Source organism: Cryptotermes secundus, unplaced genomic scaffold (genome assembly GCF_002891405.2).
Source record: "Cryptotermes secundus unplaced genomic scaffold, Csec_1.0 scaffold603, whole genome shotgun sequence".
Lineage (NCBI taxonomy): Eukaryota > Metazoa > Arthropoda > Insecta > Blattodea > Kalotermitidae > Cryptotermes > Cryptotermes secundus.
Window position 1 is genome coordinate 647,733 of NW_019721770.1, and position 13,763 is coordinate 661,495.

General features: G+C 40.6%; 1 long non-coding RNA gene across 2 annotated transcripts in view; it reads left to right on the plus strand.

The window, feature by feature from the left end:
- The window catches only part of LOC111875738, a 164,123-nt gene that overhangs the window by 21,596 nt on the left and 128,764 nt on the right, over positions 1-13,763 (plus strand). The window lies entirely within an intron of this gene.

Here is a 13,763-nt window from a genome sequence, read left to right on the forward strand (position 1 = left end):
GGTTTTCAAGCGAGCGAAGACAGTACATGCCTTAGACCGTTCAGCTACCGTGACCGGCTCCTGGTCATTTTAAATTTATCTGCGCTTCGTGCATGGTTATGGTTTTTTTATTGCTAGTGGGGTTGGACAAAGTCCCTATTACTGCGGCCACTTCTGGCCTATTGTACCGGCCTCAGATGATAGGTGAGGGTGATTGTGGAGCAATTGGTGAATGAAAATTGGCAGGGGAAACCGAAGTACTCGGAGAAAACCTGCCCCAGCGCCACTTTGTCCACCACAAATCCCACTTGACCAGTCCCGGGATCGAACCCGGGCCGCCGCGGTGGGAAGCCAGCGACTAACCGCTTGAGCTATAATGCGGCTCTGGGTTATGGGTTAGTAACTGATATAGAAATCTTCTCTCGAGTGCCACCTTTGATTCACTTAAGATATAAACGAAGTTCTTGTTTGACTTTTTTCGCACTGTGAGCTTCAGTTAGAAGTATATTAAAAAGACGTGCATGAACTAGCTGAACAGTTTGTTTTAAAATAGCAAATAGCTATCTAAGGTAGGCCGCACACCGGTATGCGTCAAGACACGAAGTCCGCGACATGTCGCAAAGAAAGGAGAACAGTTGAAACGAATGAGATTATGAAAACCGCCGCTCACCGGTCTGACTCATGATGCTGAAGTCAGTTTCATGCTGACTAATCACGAATGAAGCAAGACTGCGTATTTTGTTTCATGTCTTGATGCTTGTCTTGACGCAGTTGGTGTGCGGCAGCCCTAAGACATATACTGTCTTCGCTCGCTCGGAAGGCGAGATCATGAGTTCGAATCCCACAAGAGATATGGATGTTTGGTATGTGTGTTTATTCTGTGTTTGTGTTGTCCTGTGTTTAGGTAGACGCCTTGCGACGAGCTTGTCACTCGCCCAAGTAGTCCTACCGTCTGTAAAATGATCAAAAAAGAAACAGCCCCGACACCGTAAAGGTACGAGAGAGGAACGGATCAAGGAAGTAAATAAAATAGAATTAATTACACTCATTAAGGTTTGTTTTATCCTGAAGTGCAGTAAATTGAGTTTAGCCGATCACAGTAGTCGCGCGGTCTAAGGTATTAAATGTCTTCGTCCGCTCAAACACTGCGATCGTGGGTTCGAATCCCACTTGAGGCATGGATGTCTGTGTGCGTTTATGCTGTGTTTGTACTGTCCTGTGTGCAGGCAGCGGCCTTGTGACGGGCTCATCACCCGCTCAAGGAGTCCTACCGACTGCGTAAATAGTTCAAGAAACTGAAAAAGTAACCAAGGCCCAACAAAGGGCTGCAGAGCCATAGAAAGAGAGATAGATAGATAGATAGATAGATAGATAGATAGATAGATATAACGAAGCCTACGGGTGACTAGTATAAACGTATAAAGTCGAATGGTAGAATTTTTCGTTATTTTCTTCTACATTGGCTTCAAATATTACCGTAAATTTCTTTTTATCAGCATCCATTTTGTCTTTCAACTTGGTCATCATCCAGTCGTGGTCGGCTTTTCTTTCTCCTAGCAGGTGGGCCTACATTAGTTCCTAATTTGCCCAGTAGGCGTCCGCCTCTTCTAGTTCTCCTCTGTTTATGAGAGCTAGCTTTACGGCAAGAAATTCCATTATTTATTTCAGTTTTCGATCCAACGCAATGTAACTACTTCCGCACTTTTCAGTGTTATGAGCTTATGGCTGACACTGACACTGTCCCGAGTTTAGGGCCCTAACCTCTACTGGTTAATACGATATGATCCGAACCGCGAACATCTGACTCCAAAATATCAAGTGTAGGGGGGTAAGCTAGACGAAAATTACGGGTTCTATTTCGGATGATTGGATTTATAGCATTTCAGTTACATATTCTCTTAATCGACTAACGGGCCAGGGGGCGCGAACCTTGAAAATAAAGATAACAATTCCTCTTAAACCTTAATGATTATAGAACTACACAGTATCATAACTCAGAAGAGTGCAATCTCAGTTTTCGCTGTTATGAACACCTAAGGCCTCACATTGGCATTAAGTAGATTTGAACGTGAAAAAAGTGGAAAAAATTTGTTTTCTTTACGTGAATAAAAACAGTGGAGCGACTAAACAGTGCAGTGACCTAAGGCGGAGGGCGGGAAGTCAAGTTTAAGGTGAAAACACGTTCACTTTTTGAACAATTGGCAATCGTGAGATAGGAAGATAAGAGTTGTAACAGCGACCAGTGTCCAGTTAAGTCCCGTTCCCGTATAGTATGTAGACCTATTCTGCAAATATCTTCTTCATGTTACATTTGTGAAGAAGAAATTCAGAATGCACTGCGAAGAAAAGTCAGGATTGACTCTACCCTTTGCAACGCCTCTGCATCATCAAGAAGGGCATCGGTACGAGTAATATTATACTGTAGCAGCCTGTTGCACGTAATTAACTAACAAATGTCTCTAACGTTTCGTCTTACATGCAACACTTTGTAAACACACAACGCGGCAAGACAAGACACGCAGCACTAAGAAAAACACTAATGTATAACGGGGCTACACATCCTAATAAGAAAAAACTTCGTGGCTTTAGTCCGCAAGCGAACTATACCGACTGAGCTACCGCCGCTTGTCGGTGAATTTAGTGCCAACTTTAGCGGATAGAGGGTGTCACGTGGTCGGCGCAACGGAGCCCTACTGCCGTTAATCTCTGTTTTATAGACCGGAGCCGCTATGTCCTTTAAATAGCTCCTCAACTATCCTCACAAGGCTGAGTGGACTCCGTTCCAGACTCACTACTTCTCAGAAAATCTGGTAGCACCGGGAATAGAACCAGAGACCTCTGGATTTGTAGCCAGGAACTCTGACTACTAGACCACAGAGGAGGACCTACACATCATACTTTAGAAGGAAAAACGCAAGAACGGCAGTCCCCACAGAACAATTTTTAAAACACCTAACGATGACAAAAGACTGTGGAAACATGTACTGGACAATGTTGTTTTTAAACAAGTTTAAAAGACGCATTGTACATATGTAGCAACTTTTAAACATTTTTTTTAAATTGTCGCATATAAGACGAATATTAGAGATATTTATTAATTAATCAATTCAAATATTTATGAAATTTAATCCCTGATATCCTTCCATAATAATGTATTTCCTAGGCCCTGCTAAGACATAGTAGCAATGTTTCTCTCATTGAATTTGGGCCGATCCGTGAGGCATAACTTCTGTCAACTGGAGCGCTGGCTAGAAAATTCAACTTATTTTGGTATCACAAAATTGTTTTTTTTTTAATTTTATAATTTTTTATTGGGTGACACATTGGACTGAATCCTGATTTTGCAAATATTCGTGTATATTTTTTAACATATTACAAGCGTCGGACAATACATTTTTGTAGTTCTGAATATTGAGGACGTCAGCTGACTCTGGCATGGAGCCGCAACGAGACAACACGATTTTCGGACTGACAACCCAGGAAATTTTTTGTTATAAGTCTGATAAAGGGAATAGGTACAAGATTAATTAAGATTACTGCCTTTTTGACTGTAACACCTTGTAGTTTGATAGGTACCAGCGTTTCGCATTAACCTGCTGCCTCCATCTTCAGCGTAGATGATGAAAAAATAGAGGGATCAGGTTCCTGAGAAAAGTTTGTGCGGGGTTACAATCCAGAAGGTCACAATCACTGTAGAAAGCTTAGACATCATGTAAATTATTGCCACAGTATCACAGCAATTTATGTGCAACTGGGGGGGGGGGGTTGAAAGGAAAATTTACGTGCATTCTAAACCTTATTGCTACATGAAGCGGCTTGGTAGTTTCAAATTCCTCTCCTGCGGAAAGGTTCCCCAGTACGCACTTAATGGAAACCGTTTCTCGCCTTCAATTTACAGATGTGGCAACGGTCCGAAATTTTGGAGCTGTATCGGACACCGGATTTATGTAGGTTTGTATTAGCTTTGGTCTAAAAGAGCCTTGAAGTCCTCTTAAAGCAAAGGGGATTCTTGATCTAATCAGGCTACAGCGAAAAGAGATTAGAGATATAATTTTGAGTAAGGCAACTCCTGTGATCCAAGTTTTATGATTGTAAACGTATTCGATTCCCAGAAGGAGCAAGATTTTTTCTACTCTACAGCGTCCAGACCGGCTCTGGAGTCCATAAAGCCTCGTATACAAATTGTAGTGGGGGTCTTTCTCCAGCATTAAAACAACCGGGGCGTGAAACTGGCCACTCTCCTCCATCTAGCGTCGGTGTCAAGATGTCCAACCTCCCATACATATTCACGGCGTGGTGTTTAGTTAATGAAGCACAGGGACATCCTATCGTTTTACTTGCAACACATGGTGTAGTCATTGGCTGTTACGATTGAGTGGCTAGCAGGGAGGTCCAGGTACCAAATCAAGGGCGAGAGAGCTGATCTGACTGAGGTTTTCAGTGATTTTCCTCCTCTCTTCCGGATAAGTATCTGGTAGCTCCTCCACTTATGTCACCCCCACGTACTTTGACATTGTTCCAATTCATCATATTATTAGATATTGTTAGTGTCCGGTACTAATAGCCCTATTAAATAAACCATAAATAAATTAATTAAACAGGACTAGTCGTAGTTCGATAATGGTTACGTCCAATAGTTCACCAATGTTTCAGAAGACTATACTACCGTCATCTTCAGGGTTGAAAGTTAGTTAGTTAGTTAGTTATTGGAGAGGGTGGGTTTCCCCATGCACTGAGACCTGTATTTGTCCATTGTGCTTCCCTCTATGATTTCTACCAGTCTCCATATCCTACCGGTACTGGTGCTTACCATCAGTCCCGCCCAGCCAGCGAGACCGGCTCTACTAGCTGAGAGGTATCTATAATGCTTCCCCCATCTGCCAGAGGTATTAGAGACTGCTGTTGGGCGGGAAACGTCCGTTAATTTGGCTCAGTGACCTCCTTTGGAGATATGAGGTTCTTTTACGTGCCGTAAAGCTACGACACGGGACCCACGGCTTAAAGTCCCTCCCGGAGGACTTGTTCCATGAATTTTTCCGCCCTTAAAAATTCGACGACCTCCGCCGGGTATTTGAACCCGCGTACTACGGGTCATGAGGTGGGAACGTTACCTCTAGACTACGGAGGCCGTGAGGGTTGAAAGTTAAGCGAAGTATGTAAGAAGCAAGAAGTTTCTTTTTTGTTGTTTTGTTTGGTTTCCTCTTCGATCCAGATGATGGAGATTCTATTTTCCCCCGAAATGTCGTTAAATTTATACCGGGCTTCACTACGTCACGTCACATCATCGTGAGCATCTAAATCCCAACCTACTTAGTTATCTTAAAACGAGAACAATGGATAAAGTCCGAAAACCCAGTATCTCTATGTGTTATACACCATCGTCAGAATCCTATAGTAACTACTACTGATGATTGTTCAGTACACGCTTCGAGAAACGAGTTAGAGCATTCACAGAAAATCACAAACATTCGCGAAGGAGAATGATGCAAGCAGGCATCGAGGCGTAGTAATACATAATAAAAGTGTATCAGAGATATGGACTCAATAAATTTATTAACGCTTGCGAGAGAAAGTAGTATTTCCTACTTTTCCTTTATTGCTGATATACAGGTATGCTCAAAATATGTCCTGTGTTTCAGGTTTCTATAGTTTCATGACCATAAAACGAAATCGAATTAGACAGAACGGAACTGACGTCACCCAGTTATAATTTCATTTAGCATATTTACACACTTGCAACTCTTGTATTGCTGAAGATGTCGAGATCACTGTCTTGTCCTCGAACACCTGTACTCCTCCTGACGCCACCATAACGAGGAACATTCAGCTGGATATACTCGAAACATTCTATTTTACTAACTCTGAGAAGACCAAATTAATGTCTTCTTCTACATATCTGGAACTTCCTGACGTAAATTCCAAGTGTGCATCATCGTAGATTTTTATTCATTCGGGTCAGTATTGTGCTTATGAAAATGCCACGTTTTGAAACACGAACGTACGTCTCTTGTGTCTGTTATATTAATAAGTATTTAGGCAATTTCACAAGGGAGGAGGGCAAGGTACAACAAAACTCAGTGGCCTGTAGTCCGCAAGCGAACTATACCGACTGAACGACCGCCTCTTATCGGCGAAGTTAGTGCCAAATTTAGAGGATAGATGGTGTCGCGTGGTCAGCGCAACGAATCCTCACGGCCGTTAATCTCGTTTTTCTAGACCGGAGTCGCTATTTCCTTGAAATAGCTCCTCAATTATCCTCACGAGGCTGAGTAAACCCCGTTCCAGATCCACTACTTCTCAGAAAATATGGTAGCGCCGGGAATCGAACCCGGGACCTTTGTATCTGTAGGCAGAAACTCTGACCACTAGACGACAGAGACGGTCGCACGAGACAATCCGTAGCTCAAAAAAATGTAAGAGTTCTCTTGGTTGAGCGCTCTGTTTCCCAAAATATGTGTAACGACCAACATTGCTTCCGATGCTAGAGTTTTATATTTCGTAAAGCCGCGACAGAGTAGCAGCAATATTTTGATAGATGAGAAACTCTACCACTGAGTTCACAGTACTCTATTCTGAACACAATAGTCGAAGCTTAAGTCCCATGTAACAGACCTAGTAAATGTTGCCTAAGTAGGCTAGTTGAGCCACGAACGGAGCCTGGACACAGTAGCTGTGGCACAAGTTTTAATGGGGTGGAGTAATTTTGCACAGATCCTTGTTACGCATTGCATTGCTAACTAATAACGAAGAACAATTCATACTTCTGCTTAGATACCTACGTAGGCGCAAGTCACAAATTCAATGTCGCGTGTGGGTCAAATGCTGCAGGCTCCAGAGCTTCACGAGAGGCCCACTTTTGCTTTCATACAGCCAAAGTCTGACTACAGATGCTATGAACATTATCAGCATGTTACCTCTATAACAGTCTTCTTATTTTTATTCCTCTGCATTGAAAGATAAGGTTGTCTGGCCGTATCCCATTCAGAATAATTCTTAAATTACAAATCTTATGGGAAACTGGTAGGACTCATTGGACGGGGGATCAACCCGTCGCAGAGCTGTTATCTACACTGGGTAACACAACCAAAGGAAAGACAGGCAGACATCAGTGCCTCGGGTGAGATTCGAACACACGATCTCAGTGTGGGCCGCCGTGATGGGAAGTCAGCGACTATCAGGCCTGGTTTCTAAGTGCGATTCTCTCTGTTCATCTCCTGCTTCTTGTTGCTTTCCTGATTGGTTTCACCTTTCAACTCTGAAGATGGACGCGATACGTTGTTCCGAATCATTAATGGACTTCTACAGAATGACACGGCAGTATGACCCAGCAGAGCGCAATGGCTCATATAGGGGAGTCCAAGTGTGGAGTTGCCTCGTGCGATGTTACAGAGACCAGTGAACTATTTAAGGAATTCTTCGGAAATCATAGAAATAACAAATAAAATCCTTTACATCGAGCTCACTGGCTCATGCAGTAAACTTCTGATTTTTATCCTGCAGTTGTCCGGTTCGAATCTCCGGCGGGACTCCGATTATGATGAGTTCCACGTAGTTTTTCTCAGTCTCTCCAGGTAAATAAAGGGCCAATAATTTAAATTAGGCCCCTTCCAATACTTAACAGTTTTTTTTTTCAGTAATTATCCTATTGTTCGGTGGTATATAATCCGAGCTACTGACAAATTCATAAATAAATAAATAAATAAATAAATACTTACTTACTTACTCATGGAGCTGAGCCCTTCTGGAGGAGCAGCCAATTCTGCAGCTACTCAAGAATTTCCACAGCATTTTATGGAATCCGAAGGTTTATTACCTTGTTCACAAGAGCCCTCCACTGGTCCCTATCCTGAGCCAGATCTATCCAATCCATGCCATCACATCCTATCTCTCTAAGATCCATTCTAATATTGTCCACCCACCTACAGCTTGGTCTTCCCTGTGGTCTCTTTCCTTCTGGTTTCCCCACCAATATCCTATACGAATTCCTCGTCTCCCCCATTCGTGCTACGTAACCTGCCCACCTCATCCTCCTTGACTTGATCATTCTAATTATACTTGGAGAAGAGTACAAGTTATGAAGCTCCTCATTATGCAGTTTTCTTCAACCTCCTGTAATTTCATCTAAATAAATAAATAATCCGTAGCCTCAGGGATGGGATTACTTTTGCTCGGGGCTCAGATGGGGACATTTTGATACTATTGCTGCTCACAAATGTAACAGAGAAAGATTTATGCTTGAAATATTATTAGGTAACCATAAATTATCTAATTGACAAAACGTAATTTTTAAGTATTCTCAAATCTGCAGCACATAACTCACTAACTCATGGAGCCGAATCATTGAGAAGCCGCCAATTGTGTAGCTACTCAAGAATTCCCCAGCATTTTATGGAACCCGAAAGTTCATTACCTTATTCACAAAAGCCCTCTACCAGTCCCTATCCTGAGCCAGATCAATCCAGTCTATACCATTCCATCCTATCTCTCCAACATCCATTATAATATTGTCTTTCCACCTACGTCTTGGTCTTCTTGTGGTCTCTTTCCTTCTGACTTTTCCACAAATATCCTATATGCATTCCTCTTCTCCACATTTTACTATTCGTGCTACATGCCCTGTCAATCTCATCCTCCATGACTTGATCACTCAAATTATACTTGGTGAAGAGTACAAGTTACGAAGCTCTTCATTATGTAGTTTTCTCCAGTCTTCCTTAATTTGATCTCTTTTTTTCCAAATATTCTCCTCAGAAACCTGTCCTCAAGCACCCTCAGTCTATGTTCCTCCCTTAATGTCAGAGACCAAATTTCACACCCATACAGAACCACAGGCAACACATAAACACAACAGTAACCAAGTATACGTAGAGCTTACTTACTTACTGAATTTGATAAAGAACTTCGTATAATTTTTTTTAAATTAATATGTGGAAGAGCGAAGTAAGGGACATGTACGATTTCTTAATTGTATGCATTTATTTCAATCGCTTTGTACACGATCGCATAAGAGTCACAAAACGTCTGTCAGGATTATATTTCCGGCCGTCCAGTCTACATTCATTGCGCGGCTTTTGTAGGTGCGGTGTTTTGACCTCGAAGGAAATTAGTCTTGAATGCAACCATTTGGTCCGGAATTGCTGAGGAATGATTGAATTACACCACTACAAAGACACGTCCGACTGCTCTATTGTCTGAGGTATCTCTGATATACATAACGTGAATCTGTTTGCTGGCGCTCAGGAGACCCTATGAGGAATCGGTGCAAATATGTTAACGAAGCAATTAAAAGAGGCAAGGAAGGAGTGATTCAACGAGGCAACAAAATATTCTCGGGCAATCAACTACTTCGACACGGAATGGAGATTCTCGCTTACCCCCATCATAAGGAATGGGTATGACGTCAGGAGCCAGACATAGAATATATGTGTGGGGGTACTCGGTAGCGTAGTTGGATGAGGCACTATGCTACAAGCCAGAAGGTCGCGAGTTCGATTCCCGATGAGGTGGATTTTTTCAATTAACCTAAACCTTCCAGCTGCACTATGGCCCTGGGGTAGACTCAGCCTCTAACACAAATGAGTACCAGGAATCTTCCTGGGAGGTAAATGGCGGCCGGCGCGTTAGGCTGACAACCTTACCGCCATCTGTGAGCCGATTGACTAGATGATGTGGGAGCCTCAGCCTCTCACAACCATATGGGCCTCCACGGCTTACAGGGATAACTTTATATTCTACCTTTTCTATACATATATATATTTTAAGAGCACTTTAACTGACATTTTAGTCATTTGAATTTAAGTTTGGTGTCATCTAAAATAAAAAGGGTGTTGCATTATAGACGGGTGAGAAACTGAAAGAGTGATAGGTACTTCAATGCAACAGGATTCTGAGATATTTGAGACGCTGTAAAGCACAGATATTCTCCAAAACTTCGGATCCTTTTTCCGTGTCAACGCGGCTGATCTCTCCACATGTTTATTGAATTTAGTCGCTGTGAATGTTTCTATTCTGAGATAAAGGAAGCGCTGATAGGGTTGATTCTGATGGCAAAGTGACTTGTATACTCTTTATTACGAAACAAAAATAGCGTATGAAACATTTTATAGGACCAAACATATTTATCATAAACTTCTCAGACACACTGTGTAAAATAATGAGAAAATGTCATTTACAATAAGACAGGATAGAATAACAAAATACATTTTCTGACAAACACTAAATAAGAAGACATTGATATGTAAACATACTGCCCAAATATAACTTATTGTTCATAATTCGTTGTTGAGAAAGAAATAAAGGAAATAGTGGGGGTGCCTATCTGGGTAGTGCCAAGACTGTAGAAAGAAATGGGATTCTGGTTTCGAATCCTCCCAGGACATTTGGAGGTTTTGTATGCTTTTCACTGTTGTCTATTAGTCTTCTCGCCCTAATCCCACATAATAATGTGGGCATTGTTCCACGGGTTAGACTTTCTTCCATGCAGATAAACCATGACTTAAGAATGATAGGAAAATATTTCCATGGCCCAGAGAAATGCGAGATAAGAACAAAAAGACACACAGTGAAATCGAGAAGAGAATCCTTTTCATAACACTAGCAGTTACAGAGAAATGCCATCGGATGCTGAAATAAGCGGGGGAATACTAAGTGAAAACGTTGTGAGACTGAACACATTTCCTGTATCATTATGTTTTCCTTTTGTTATTACACATAAAATTGTCAACGTATGAGAACGCGAGAGTGAGATCCTGTAATGAAACGGTCTGAGGGAATTACCGTGGAAAAGTTCAAGCGTGATCATTGTTAAAGCTGAAACCAAACGCTTGTCCTCTTTCTCACTGGTCCATAGATAATAGCCGGCTACACATAACCACAGTCAGTGCACACAGAAGGTTCTCAGGAATTCGTTTAATTACGGAGGCTTCTAAAATGACCATTAAGAGACATGAAAGCCAATTTCTTGCTTGAGATCTCGTTTGATAAAATTTGTAATTAGGTGGGACACAGACGTTGAGAGGCGGGAAAAGTTATTTTGTAGATATAACATATATTTCAATTTTGTTGTGATATAGACTTCAAATGGTCAGGTTTAGGATGTTAAAAATATTGTAACCTATTGTTGAAAAAGCCGGTCATGATAGTGAGCGGTCTAGAGCATGTACTGTCTTCGCTCGCTTGGAAATCGGGATCGTGGTTTCGAATCCCACTCAGGGCATAGATGTTAATTTGCGTGTCTGCGTTTTTCTGTGTTTGTGTGCAGGTAGAGGTCTTGCGAAAAACTGATCACCCACCCAAGGAGTTCTACCCAATGTGTAAGATCTAGAAAAACCGAAGTTAAGGGACAAGTTCACGGAGGTAGGCCTAGGCCCACTAGGGCTGTAGTGCCAAGGGGAAAAAAATTGTTGAAAAAATAATAAAAAAGAAAAATTATACTTCTTAGAAATAAATTAATTGATTTCATATAAACATAATCCTCATTAAGATGTAATGTAAATATCAATTTTTGACATCGAAACAACTAAGTCGTTAACAAAAATTATTCTTGTAACGAAAGAATTTTTGGAAACTTGTTATGTTTGATATGAGTGCCGTGTAAATGTGGTATTCATTTGATCGGTATGCACAAGTAATACATTTGCACAATTTTAAAACTACTGTCAAGTTTAATCGTAATCCATCAAGTAGTTTTGAAAAAAAAAACTATCGAAAAAGAAGGATAATATAATCTCACTATACACTCATTTCATATATAAAGTGCACAGAGAGCTTATTTCTGTCATGCAATTCTTGTTTCAGAAGATTGTTTTTTCTATATGGGGAAATGTTTGCAATGTAATGGAACCAAAGGTATTGATTTGAAAGAAACGTCTGGATCTAGTAACAATAATTATTCTGTATTGTACCTAACGTATCTATAAAAGTGAAAGAGAACGTTTCCACATGAAGTATAGTTCGTTACTAAACCATTCATAACAAAGCCAGCTGGGCGGACCACTTTCACTTCGCGACTGATAGTGAAACACATTCACACACACACACTCACAGGCACGCACTTCAGTCACTCAGACTCGTGTTGTTTGGGCTTGAGCTACAAGCGCCAAAATAAAGAGATAATTAAACAGTTAACAAATCAGTTCTCGTGGAAACTGCAATGACAACACAACGCTCACTTCGACTTCTTCCTTCTCTCTACCAATACTTCTCTGCGAAGAATTTCTCATATCACGAATATTTCTGACACAAGAACAGAATATTAATTATTATTCAAGTTCTTCTCTAGCAATGTATAAAGCTGTTAATATATTTTAACACAAGACATCTTCCCTGTATTCTATTAATCTTCGAATGATAAAACATCCAGAGTAAATAAGTTTAATATGAGTAACGTAATTATTGCTTTTATGGTCTTATATGATTGCGCACTTTAAGACCATCTTCAGAGGTCCAATAGCAAAGGAAACTTGATTTAAAATTGAAGAATGCTGTCTTCTGGGATGTGGCGCTGTGTAGATCTTGTGTGAACCGACGTTTCGGGAGGAACATGTCCCCTCCATATTCAGGGTAGAAGAATCCGCAGTCTGCATCCACCTGCTCTCTCTGGTTCCTCTCTCTCGGATTTTTCTACCCTGAAGATGGAGGCGATACGTTCCTCCAAAAAGTCAGTTCACACAAGATCTACACAGCGCCACATCCCAGAAGACGGCATTCTTCATAGTCACCGCCGTGAAAACTTCAAATCTTACATATTGTTTTAAAATTGAGGCAGTTCTTAGTAAAATCGTAAGTTATACAGACATAGGCTACAAAATACATTAAAATATTAACGGGAAAAAGGTTTCTTGTTCTATGCTGTATTTTCGGATTGATACTTTTTCCTGTTTCTTGTCAGATGTCTGCAAGTATAACACAGGAATATATTTTAATACGTACCTCACGATGTTATCTGAAATTAATAAATATAAATAGAGAGGTTTCATGCCAAAGGGCAGAAACATGCAGAGCAGTTTAAATAAGTGGATTGTTTACAGTAAGTTTGTTCACGCCGAATGGTTTCTTATTGTAGGTTTCTACAGATTCATTTTATTGTGTAATTATTCTGTAATTATTTGTTTGTGTGCGAAATCTCATATCATGTACATTTCTGACCACAGAGCAATATATTAAGTTTTGTGGCTTAGTTTTGGCTCGCAATAAACACTTCTATAGATATATTTGGTCTAGAATTTCTTTACTAACGAGCCATATTTAGTTACTTTCTAATGTCTGAAACAGGATAAGAAGGGTTTCACTGATCTTATTATGCAGGTGATTAATTCAGTCCAATTCATTCATTTGTATGGGAGGTACCTCACGGGTACATGGGAAGTATTGAAGCGAACCTTCCGTGAGCTGGACTGAGGTGCCAAAGGATCCAACTATTGGTTCTCTTTAATCGTAGCGATTCATGTTCGGTTTCCGTGACAAGAATTAATTTCTGGGTCACTGATAATCATCAACTCAAGAAAGACTGTCTTTCATGTAGTAAGTCATCATTAGAATACTTGCTGATTCAGATGTGTTGTATTAAAATAATTTCTCATTTCATCAACGCCAATATTCGCAAACCATTCTTAGAATTTTAAACAAAATGCCTACAATGGAAGGAACAAAAATTTACTTCAGTTTTAGTGGATTTCCTGTTATTTATGCTGCAAGGAATTAAGAAAGTAAAATACATACTGAACTGAAACTAGATCAGTATCTTGTATCAGAATAAATCTAATCTAAATATAACATAGAATAAA